Here is a 10,217-nt window from a genome sequence, read left to right as displayed (position 1 = left end):
TTTACAACAGTTTGCGACGACGTGAGACCAGACGGTTTAAAAGTAGTCAAATTTCACTAAAGAAATATGATTTTTTGACTCAGGCAACTACTTCACTTCTAATGTATAATGTGTAAGTGCTGATATATAGGAGCATTTTTAAAAGAACTGTAATTAAAGTTGAGATCCAAAATTAATGCAACAATGTTCCTAAATGTAAAAGTTTGAATCTCAGGATACTTATTCCAGTAAAATATCATCACATTTGTCGAAGTACAATGCAATATATAATTCTGAATTACAGTAAATAAATAATAGTAAAATTAAATGAGAAGCGCAAACAATATGGTGAGGTGGTGGTCATGGGTTCAATATCCATTCAGAAATCTGATGGCAGAGAGGAAGAAGCTGTTCCTGAATCGTTGAGTGTGTGCCCTCAGGCTCCTGTACCTCCTTCCTGATGGTAGTAATGAGCCCAGGGCATGTCCTGGGTGATGGGGTCCTTAATGATGGATGCTGCCTTTTTGAGGCATCACTCCTTGAAGATGTCCTGGATACTACTGAGGCTAGTGCCCATGATGGAGCTGACTAAGTTTACAGCTCTCTGCAGCTTCTTTCAATTCTTTGCAGAGCCCTCCACCCCATATTATACGGTGATGCAGCCACTTAGAATGTTCTCCACGGTACATCTGTAGAAATGTGCAGTGTTTTTGGTGACATCCCAAATCTCCTCAAACTAATGAAATATAGCCGCTGTCATGCCCTCTTTGTAACTGCATCGATATGTTGGGTCCAGGTTTGATCCTTGAGATGTTGACACTCAGGAACTTGAAATTGCACACTCTTTCCACTTCTGGTCCCTCTATGAGGACTGGTGTGTGTTCCCTCATCTTACTCTTTCTGAAGTCCACAATCAGTTCTTTGGTCTCACTGACATTGAGTGCAAGGTTGGTGCTGTGGACATCACTCAACTAGCTGATCTATCTCGCTTCTGTGCACCTCCTGATCACCATCTGAAATTCTGCCAATAATGGTTGTATCATCAGCAAATATATATTTGGCATTTGAGCTGTGCCTAGCCACACAGTCATGGGAGTAGAGAGAGTAGAGCAGTGGGCTAAGCACACACCCCTGTAGTGCGCCAGTGTCAGTTGTTAGTGAGATGGAGATATTGTTTCCAATCCTTACTGATTGTGGTCTTCCGGTAGGAAGTTGAGGATCCATTTGCAGAGGGAGATATAGAGACCCAGGTCTTGGAGCTTTTTCATCAGAACTGTAGGAATGATTGTGTTAAACGCTGAGCTGTGGTCATTAACCAGCAGCCTGACATAAGCATTAGTACTGTCCAACTGATCCAAGGCCACATGAAGAGCCAATGAGATCGCATCCGCTGTAGACCTGTAGTGGCGATAGGCAAATGCAGTGGGATCAGGTCCTTGCTGAGACAGAAATTGCAGCATCTCTACTTTCTGCGAAGGCTGAGAAAAGTCCACCTCCCACCCCCTATCCTCACCACATTCTACAGAGGATGTATCGAGAGCATCTTGAGTAGCTGCATCACTGCCTGGTTCGGGAATTGCACCGTCTCGGATCGCAAGACCCTGCAGTGGATAGTGAGGTCAGCTGAGAAGATCATCAGGGTCTCTCTTCCCACCATTACAGATATTTACACTACAGGCTGCACCCGTAAAGCCAACAGCATTGTGAAGGACCCCACACACCTCTCATACAAACACTTCTCCCTCCTGCCATCTGGCAAAAGGTACCGAAGCATTCAGGCTCTCACGACCAGACTGTTCAACAGTTTCTTCCCCCAAGCCGTCAGACTCCTTAATACCCAGAGACTAGACTGACATCTACGTCATTTATTATTATATTGTAATTTGTCCTCTACTGTGCCTATTGTCTTGTTTATTAATTATTGTACTGCCCTGCACTGTTTTGTGCACTTTATGTAGTCCTGTGCAGGTCTGTAGTCTAGTGTAGTTTTTGTGTTGTCTTACGTAGTCTAGTGTAGCCTTGTGCTGTCTGACATAGTCTAGTGTAGTTTTGTGTTGTTTCATGTAGCAGCAGGGTCCTGGAGGAACATTGTTTCGTTTTTACTGTGTACCGTACCAGCAGCTTATGGTCGAAATGACAATAAAAAGCAACTTGACTTGACTTGACTTGACTTGAATTGATTCTAGCCATAACCAACCTTTCAAAGCACTTCATCACCGTAGATGTGAGTGCAACTGGACGACAGTCATTAAGGCAGCTCACCCTGCTCTGCTTGGGCACTGGTATAATTGTTGCACTTTTGAAGCGGGGTGGGGGGGGGGGGCGGGGAGTGTCATGGTCCGGTCCGTGGACTCAGAACTCCGGGTCTTCCAGCTGTCCCTTGTTTGAATTAATCATAGGCACTTGATTCCCATCTTTGGGCTTGCAATATAAGTAGCCTTGGGACTGAGTGTGGGTGGCTGGCCAGTGGCTGGCAGCTGAACTGCTGGGCCAGAGTTACGAGTTAGCTGCTGGCTGTGGGGTGTTGTGGGAGACATTCTGTGGGAATATTGACTGATGGCCTGTATAGGTCTGGAATGATATTCGTACATGGTCCCTTGCAAACTCTGATAGGATGGCAGGGAGGGAGACTGATGGTGACAGCAATAGCACGGAGTGTGAGTGGGAAGAGGGACTAAGAACAGGAAGGTGATGGGTTGGAAGAGAAAGAAAGGAGGTGGGTCTAGTGTAGGTGGATTGGAAAGTGAGGGAAGAGAAGTTGAGGAGAAGGGCCTGAGGGCAAAATTGCTAAATGTAGTGGTAAGATTTGAGGGGGAAGGTGGTGTAAAGAAAATCGATCTGCTTAAGCTAACAAAAATCATTAGAGGACAAGTTGGGGAAGTGAACCACGCAAGAATTTTAGGAGATGGAAACCTGCTGATAGGATGTAAAACTGAAGATCAGATGGAGAAGGCAATGAAGGTGACTAATGCTGGGAAAGTCAGTGTCCAGGGTTGTAAGAGTTGGAGCACAAAGGGTCAATGGTTGCAAGGGGGTGATATCTGGGGTTCCCCTCAGTGTTAACATGAAGGAGCTAGTGGAGAACTTGAGAGTGAGGAATAGTTCAGTGAAGAGTGTGAAAAGAGTGACAAGGGGAGCAGAGAAAAGTGAGACTGAAACCATTCTGGTAAAATTTGAGGATAAGGTGCCTCCAAAGGAGTTATATTTTGGATTTCTAAGATACAATGTAAGAGAATATACACCAAAACCTATGAGGTGTTTCAATTGCCAGGAGTTTGGGCATGTAGCCAAATTGTGCAAAGGAAAGAGAAGATATGCAAGGTGTGGTGGGGAACATGAATATGGAAAATGTGGAGAGGGAGTGAGACCAAAGTGCTGTAATTGTGGAGCTAACCATAGTGTAGCGTACTGGAGATGCGAAGTGTTGGAAAAAAGAGGTGGAGGTGCAGCAGATAAGGGTGAAGGAAAAAGTCTCATATGCTGAGGCAGTCAAGTTGGCAGGACAGAAGAAAATGAACGAGGGAGGGTGTAGCAAAGAGGAAGCGGCAGTGAAAGAAAGGCAAGATGAGAAGAATGCATGGATAGAGAAGAAGAAATTGGTGACCTTTATAGCAAGAGTGGTAAACACAACGTATGAAATCAAATCTAAAACTGAAAGGATTCAGATTATTTGCAGAGCACCTTTTGGGTTTGATAGGATTAAAATGGGAAGAAGTAAACGATGAACTTAGGGTACGGTCAAGTCAAGAGACAGTATGTGTGGGTTGATATTACTAATAATGCTACTTCTTCAGTGGAATGCAAGAGGCCTGATTGCTAATGGATAAGATTTCAAGCAGCTTATAGCGAGTAGGAGAAAAAAGCCAGATGTTGTGTGTATCCAAGAGACCTGGTTAAAACCTAATTTAGATTTTGTTTTATATGGTTATGAGGCAGTAAGGCAAGACAGGAGAGAGGGTGGAGGAGGAGGATGTGCAACTTATGTAAAGCAAGGTATTCCTTATAGAATACTAGGTGTAGGAAGTGAACAAGAGAATGTGGTAGTAAAAGTATGGTCTGAAAAGAAAGAGTTGGTGATTGTGAATTATTATAATCCATGCAAAAGACTAGAGTTAAACAAGCTTGAAGAGATAGAAGGGCAGAATAGTAGTAATGTTGTTTGGTGTGCTGATTTTAATGGACATAATGTATTATGGGGGAGTGACAGAACAGACATTAGTGGTCAGGTAATAGAGGAGTTGCTAGATCAGAAGTATTTAGTGTGCCTAAATGATGGCAGTAGTACTAGAATTGATGTTAATACAGGTAAAGAATCTGTGCTTGATCTTACATCAGTATCAAACTCCATTTTATCAGTGTGTGATTGGTTAGTGTACCAAGAAGGAACTGTAGGGAGTGACCATTACCCAATCTGGTGCAAGATAAATATTTCTGCTTCATTGGTCACAGAGAATACAGGTGGGAAATGGATCCTTGAGAAAACCAATTGGGAGAAATTTCTGGAAAAAAGTGATAGATATCTAAGTCAGGTCAGTGATGGAATGGACATAGAGATACTTGACAGCATATTAAAACAAGGTATAATATCAGCTGCATTAGAATCCATTCCTAAAAGTAAAGGAAGAATAAAGAAGAGAATAATACCATGGTGGGATGATAATTGTAAGGAAGCAGTGAGAAATAGAAATAAGGCATTTAAACTGGTTAAAAGAACTCATAACTTCCAACATATGATTCAGTACAAACAAGCTCAGGCAGTAGTAAGGAGGACAATAAGACATGCTAAAAGAAGGCACCGGAGAAAGTATTGTGATTCAATCAGAAACACAACTCAAGTAGGAGAGGTGTGGGGGATGATGAAAAGGATGGGAGGGGACAGGAGAGAGTGGAGGTACCCAGTTCTGGTTGATGGAACTGTGACTGCAGTAACAAATAAGGAAAAGGCAGAGTTGTTGGCAAACTCTTTTGTTATGGTACATAGTTCGATAATTTGTCTGAGAAGGGAAGAAGAGGTAGAGAGAGAACAAAAGCTGAGAATATGGAGGCTTTATGTAGGAAAACTAACCTTGACGGTGTGCAAGGTGTCCCTTTCAGCATGGGGGAATTAAGAAAGGCACTAGATAGAACGGGAAAGACTGCGCCAGGTAAAGATGAAATGTGTTATAGTATGATAAAATACTTGAGTGAAGGAAGTCTGGAGAAACTACTGCTTCTCTATAACAAGGTCTGGGATGAAGGGAGCTGGAAAGAGGCAATAATTATTCCAATAAGGAAACCTGGGAAAGATGCCAGCAGGCCAGAAAACTACAGGCCAATTGCCTTGACGTCACATGTATGTAAACTTATGGAACGTATGATAAATGAGAGGTTAGTGTACTTCTTAGAGGTATGGTGGCTACGTATCAAAGCGGGTTCAGGAAAGGAAGGAATACTATGGATCCAGTGTTGTGACTAGAGGATGAAATAAGAAAAGCTCAAGTAAATAAAGAGACAGGGGTTGCAGTTTTTTTTGATGTTGAGAAAGCTTATGATATGTTATGGAAAGAGGGGCTTTTAATCAAGCTACAGTTAATGGGAATTGGGGGGGCAATGTTCAATTGGGTTAAGGACTTTTTAAGCGGGAGAACTATTCAGGTGAAGATAGGATCAGAGCTATCAAGCCAGTATGTTGTAGAAAATGGGACGCCTCAGGGGAGTGTAGTGAGTCCAACTTTATTCTCCATTTTGATAAGTGATATATTCGTAAATATTCCAACGGAAGTGGGGAGGTCATTGTTTGCAGATGACTGGGCTTTGTGGAAAAGAGGGAGAAATATTGAACATGTAGTTACAAAAATGCAAGATGGAATTAATCAAGTTGAAGAGTGGGGGACAAAGTGGGGTGTTAAATTTTCAGTGGAGAAGACAAAAGCCATGTTCTTTACAAGGAAAAAGTTCAGGGGACTTAATTTGAATCTGTATGGAAGTAACCTGGAGAGAGTTGAAAGTTTTCGGTTTTGGGGAGTGCACTTTGACTTGAGATTAACATGGAGAGAACATGTTAGATATGTAGTTACTAAATGTAAAACTGTGATAAATGTCATGAGGTGTCTTGCTGGGTTGGAATGAGGTGCTGATTTTGCATCACTGAATTATATTTATGTAGCATTAATAAGATCAAGATTAGACTATGGAAGTATTGTATACAGGTCAGCAGCAAAATCTGTGCTGGCAGAACTGGATATCGTGCAAGCTCGGGCTCTAAGGGTGTGCCAGGGAGCGGTTAGAACTTCCCAGTGTGTGCACTCCAAGTTAAGGCAAATGAAATGCCACTGGGGCTGCGGCGTAAACAGCTGGAGGCCGATTACTGGATTACTTTAAGGGGGCATGGTGATAGCCATCCTACAAAAAGGGTGTTGCAGACATGCTGGGAGAAGAAGACACAAAAAGAAAGATTTGGCTGGACAGGAGAGCAAACAGTAAAAGATATGGGTGTATGCGATAAAGAGTTTTGTCCAAGTGTGTTGTGGCCTGTCAGACCTTTCTGGTTATTAGAAAATCCCTCTGTAGATTTGGAATTGCTTAAGATTAAGCACAGTAATAAGACGGCTGATATACTCAGTGAATATCATAGTTATAGGGATAAGTATATAGACATACAGATTTTTACAGATGGATCAAAGGATCCAGAAACAGGTGCAACAGGGTCTGCAATTGTTGTACCAAGTTATCGAGTGGAAATTAGCAAGAGAACACCTGATTGCTTGAGTGTATATGCAGTTGAAATGTTTGCCATATTGTTAGCCACTAGAATGGAGTGAGCAGGTTGACTGTAATAATTTTGTGATATGTAGCGATTCTGCGTCGACCCTTGCAAGCATTAAGGTGGGTACAGCTAGAGGTCACCAGGATCTGCTTTATGAAATCCTGTTTGCAAATTCAAGACTGGCTAGACAAGGCAAAAATATTGCATTCATGTGGGTTCTAGCACATACGGGTATTATGGGAAATGAGACAGCAGATAGGCTGGCAAAAGCAGCAGTCAAAAAAGGATCTGTAGAGGTCAATATTAAACTATCAAAATCAGAGGGGAAGAGCATAGTGTGGAGAAGGATAAATCATCAGTGGCAGCAGCATTGGGATAAAGGAGGACATTTACATTCAATTCAGAACAGAGTAGATATGGGAAGAAGTAGGGGAGTAAAGCGGAAGGAGCAAGTAATTATAAGTAGACTGAGAATTGGGCACAGCAACCTTAATGGCACTCTGGCCATCATAAATAAGCATCCAACACACATCAAAGTTGCTGGTGAACGCAGCATCTCTGGGAAGAGGTACAGTCGACGTTTCAGGCCGAGACCCTTCGTCAGGACCGAAGAAGTTTAGATACGGAATTCCTGTTGTTTGCAATAAATAAGCATCCAACAGGTTTTTGCGATCTATGTCAGGAGACTGAAACTGTAGAGCATATCCTTATCTCATGCAGGAGATTTGCATAGGAAAGGCAACAAATGTTACAACAAATTACGCAAAATAGGACTGGTAGAGAACAGTGTTAGATGTTTATTGGAATGTGGGGAGAGTGATCAGGGGAGGAAATGGTTGTTTAGTTATTTAAGGGCGACAGGACTGGAAAGACAGCTTTAGAGTGAATGGACAATGAAGAACAATAAATCCTGAAGATGGCAGTAATGCAACAATGTGGATGCCAACTGGAAGAAGAAGAAGAAGTCGAAGAAGAAGAAAACTTGTCAGTCCCCCTTGGAGCAACCTGTTGATGGAAGGCTAGTGAAACCATTTGTGATCTCTAGGCCTGGTTGGAGGACCACTGCTTCATGGAGCCTTGTTGCTACTTGTTGGAGTGGTCTTTGTGGTATGGATTCGGCTGTTTCCCGGGCCAGCTGAGTGGCTGCCAGCCACTCCAAGCTAGGTAGGGATCTGGCTGTTTCCGTAGCCTGCTGAGGTTGCTGGCCGAACTGAGACTCGGAGCTTCCCCGGAGCAGAGATGGAACTGTCTGTTGTTCTTTGGTGTTTGTCTCTTCTTGTCCTTGCCTCTGTGGGGTAAGCCAGGCCGTTTTGCCGTTGCCCTGCGGGGGGGGGGGGGATCTGTCTTGTCTTGTCCTCGCCTCCATGGGGTAAGCCAGGCCATTTTGCCGTTGCCCTGCGGGGGGGACCTGTCTTGTCCTTGCCTCTGTTGGGTAAGTCCGGCCGTTCTGCCGTTACCTGACCGAGAGACCTGTCCCTTGGAGTGGAGATGAAATTGAGTCCCGGCTTGTCGTAGGATAAGTCCTGGCTCTCTGTCTATGTTCTGTCCTGGCTCATGTTTGTGTTGTGTCAAAGGTGAGTCCTGGCTTGTCGAAGGACAAGTCCCGGCTCTATGTTGATGTTCAGTTCCTAGACTGTCTCTCAGCTCCAGTCTCCAAGTTATCAGCCTCCGCATTTCAAGACAAAGACCCCGCAGCCAAGCTCCAAGTACACAAGCCTCGAGGATCCCAAGCCAAGCTCCAAGAACCCAAGCCTAGATCCCAAGCCAAGCTCCAAGCCACGTGGATCCCAAGCCAAGCTCCAAGAACCCAAGCCTCGTGGATCCCAAGCCAAGCTCTAAGATCCCAAGCCTCGCGGATCCCAAGCCAAGCTCTAAGATCCCAAGCCTCGCGGATCCCAAGCCAAGCTCTAAGATCCCAAGCCTCGCGGATCCCAAGCCAAGCTCCCAAGCCTCGCGGATCCCAAGCCAAGCTCCAAGACTCCAAGCCTTGAGGATCCCAAGCCAAGCTCAAGACCCAAGACCCCAAGCCTCGATGATCCCAAGCCAAGCTCAAGACTCGACCCCAAGCCTTGAGGATCCCAAGCCAAGCTCAAGACCCAAGACCCCAGCCTCAAGCCATGTCATGTCCTTGCCTAGATCTGGGATCCGAGCCCGAGGCAAGACCCAGGTTCTGGGTCCTTGTCTAGTCTCGGGCTCGGAGTCCAAGCCTTGTCTCCTAGTCCATGGTTCCTAGTCCTGGTCCCGCTTTCCCTAGCCCAACTCTGCGTTCTTGTCTCTGCTCCTTGCCTGAATCCTGTCACGTCCCTACTCTAGTCAAGTCCTGTTCTTTGTACTTCAGTGTCTGTGTCTTGCATTTGGGTCTGTTTCCAGCACCCCAATGTGACAGGGAGGGGAACTTCTGACTATAGTAATGAGAGATCAAAAATGTCTTTGAACACCCCCGCCAGTTGATTGGCACAGGTTTTCGGAGCCCTACCAGGTAGACCATCAGGGCTTATCGCCATGCGAGGCTTTACCCTCCTGAAACACAGTCTGATGTGCCCATTGACTATATTGTGAGACGACGTGCCCCCACCAAAACACTCTGGCAGTGTGTTCCAATTCCCATTTTCCCTGCACACAGACAGCATCGAAGGTCAGATTGAACCCATGTACCTGGGCTTGTGAGGCAGCTGCTCTCTTAACTGGACATCAGTGGGTAGGGAATGCGATCAGGGCCAAGAGAGGAATAGCAGGTGGGATGGCACCCAATATGGAGATGGGGGGGTGGGGGCAAGGGATCAAGTAAGTTACAGGAGTAAAACTGAGTCAGAAAGCTCCAACACGGGTACGACCAAAGAGTCACGCATTCAGTGACCACTCCTGTATCTAATAAAATGGCCGCTGAGTGTATGTTTGTGGTCTTCTGCTGCTGTGGCCCATCTATTCAAGGTTCAACGATTTGTCCATTCAGAGATGCTCTTCTACACACCACTGTTGTAACGTGTGGTTTTTGAGTTACTGTTGCCTTCCTGTCAGCTTGAACCAGTCTGGCCATTCTCCTCTGACCTCTCTCATTAACAAGGCATTTTCGCCACAGAACTGCCACTCACTGGATGTTTTTTTTTGTTTCTCACACCATTCTCTGTAAACTCCAGGGTCTGTTGTGCTGTAAAACCCCAGGAGATCAGCAGTTTCTGAGATACTCAAACCACCCTGTCTGGCACCAACAATCATTCCACGGTCAGTCAGATAGATCACATTTCTTCCCCCATTCTGATGTTTGGTCTGAACAACAACTGAGCCTCTTGACCGTGCCCGCGTGCTTTTATGCATTCAGTTGCTATTGCATGGCAGGCTGATTAGATATTTGCGTTAGCGAGAGGTGTATGGCCACTGAGTGTTTATGGTGAATAAGGTTGGTAATTGATGTGTTGAAGTGTCATCAACCCACAATCCAGTTCACTGCGGTAGAAATCAATGGTAGAAGTACTTTCACAAGACCAGGATGGGG

Source organism: Mobula birostris, chromosome 11 (genome assembly GCF_030028105.1).
Source record: "Mobula birostris isolate sMobBir1 chromosome 11, sMobBir1.hap1, whole genome shotgun sequence".
In the NCBI taxonomy this organism is placed as follows: domain Eukaryota; kingdom Metazoa; phylum Chordata; class Chondrichthyes; order Myliobatiformes; family Myliobatidae; genus Mobula; species Mobula birostris.
This window is presented reverse-complemented; position numbering follows the sequence as displayed.